The sequence below is a fragment of the Meleagris gallopavo genome, chromosome 8 (assembly GCF_000146605.3).
Source record: "Meleagris gallopavo isolate NT-WF06-2002-E0010 breed Aviagen turkey brand Nicholas breeding stock chromosome 8, Turkey_5.1, whole genome shotgun sequence".
Taxonomy (NCBI): Eukaryota; Metazoa; Chordata; class Aves; order Galliformes; family Phasianidae; genus Meleagris; species Meleagris gallopavo.
In genome coordinates this window covers 32,446,256-32,448,491 of record NC_015018.2, presented here as the reverse complement: position 1 = coordinate 32,448,491, position 2,236 = coordinate 32,446,256, and positions in this window count along the sequence as shown.

The following is a 2,236-nucleotide window of genomic DNA, read 5'->3' as shown; positions in this document are numbered from 1 at the left end:
AAAAAACCACACTGACCAAAGATAATGCTGCTAAGTTATCACTTAACTGGATCTTTGTCCTAACTACAGATGTTCTGCTTGCAGTAATTCACACACTGATTTTGACTTGCTTTCTATTCCCAGTCTGAGCTGACAGCCCTCTCTGAGTGGGTGTGAGGGAGCTGAGCTGCTGACTAAAAGTGAAATGAACAGTGGAAAAGAGATTTTAAAGTCATTTAGAAACCCCAAATACAGTGAGAGGAACCCGTGCAAGAGGGGATTGCCAATGGAAATTTTTTTCCTCCCTCTTAAAAAAGGTCTTCAGTACTGAGGATGTCTTTGAACTATATTTCTCAGATGGATGGAGACAGCATGGCACCTGGTGTCCTTACCCAAGAACTGTGAACAATATTATGCAGGCCTACAAAGAAAATGCAATTTTAGAGAGAGATCTTCTGATTCATTTTTGTTAACAAAATGGGTTGTCATTGGGAAACTAGACGAGCATTTCTGCAATATTAAAAGCTATTCTAATATTTGTATTTTTTCAGTTTATCTCTGTTTTTTCTATCTTTTTTGTTTAGCTTCAAAGTGTATTATGAATAATGTCATATCCTTATGACATATTTTGGGTTTTTTTTCCCCAAAAACATTTTTTTTCTAAATTTCAACATACAAACGTTCTGTAACACAAAATGTTGTTGTTCTCTGCCAAACAAGAAGCCCAGACTATAATCTCCAGAGCTACTGAAAGAATTTTGGTGAACAGAAGACAAAGTTAAGAAGAGCTCCAAAAAGAGCTGCCCACCTTGTATTTAGAAACTGAAAATATAATTAGAAATTTTACTTCCCAAGTGGAAGATGATACTTCAACATTCCTCGCCCTGTAGATCTGAAGAAATAAATCACTGACTGAGGTCCCAGCATGCTCTCCAGCACTTAAACAAGTGCTGGAGCAAGCTGTCACTTCTCCAGCAATATTCTGTGGCCCATCTGCGTTGCTACACTGCCACTCCATTAGTGAGCTTATAGAAGTTCACAAAATACAGGAGTCAAGGTTGCCACATGGAACTACACCTCTAGAGATAGATTCTCCTATAATGGTGAGCTACGAGAACACTATGAAAACCATCACTCTCAGCTAACAGTTAACACCTACACTATTAGAATTGGGATGCACTATCTTCTGAGTCACAAAGTGAGCCCAGGAACTTTTCTGAAGACAGGGATTTCCTCTTCAGCAGCCACATTAAATGTGCTTCTATGAAAGGAAAAGGGAAAAAGGGATGGAAAAGAAGAGCCACATGGCTGATCTGAAAGGAAAGCATGTTTGTGCCGACACTGAAACATTAGAGACATTGTTCGAGTGCAGTTCATCCTTGCAAAAATATTATCCTCATTGCGATGCCAAGGCTGGTGAAAGTATGGGCTTCCTGCCATGGAAGTGCTTGGTATTTATGCTAGACTTGTCATGGGGCTTATTTACTCTCTGTGCCCAACATTTCAGACACACTCAAATATAGTGTTCATGCCTTGGCAAGAACTTCTCATTCACGCATTTTCTCTTGGTTCCCTTTGAGGAGTCTTCGTTCTCCAACGCTGCAGTGGTTGAAATTTCATTGCTTGCCGAGAAAACCAACACTGATTAATTTCATCCTACTTGCATGGAAGAGGTAAAGTATGCAGGTCTCTAGCCAGGGACAAGGAAATCCCTGCTGCTTACATGCCACATTGAATAAGCAGCCCATGGTTGCAGCCATCAGACTTTAACAGTCTTTATTCCACCCGCAGGAAAAAAGCAATTAACCACAGCATCATGGGAAGCAAACAGGAAGTAATGCAACGCATTCACTTTTGATTAGAGAAAATTTTTATAAGGCACAATATGCCACAATGAAGAATTCAGCTGTAGCATTGCACTGACAACTCCCCAGATCATTAAAGGAACATGACTGAAGTTACAAAGTTCAGCCACAAAACCTAGGAACAACCTAAATGAATGTGGCCCAGGTAGCCTGAATGCCATTCCTCACTGTGCATGCATTCTGGTACAGTCTTTAATTACATCACTGCAAACTTTTTTTCCCACAGGACCTTTGCCTAATTCAGCACACAGAACGGACAGTGCTTACTTAATGAGCAGCTATTCAGTATTCCATTTTCTCCTCTGGTTCAATGTGTGGCCCTACACTTTATTTACTGAACACTAGCAGGCCTGCTCTGGAGACAGAATGATTCATTTCCCCATGGATTTTTC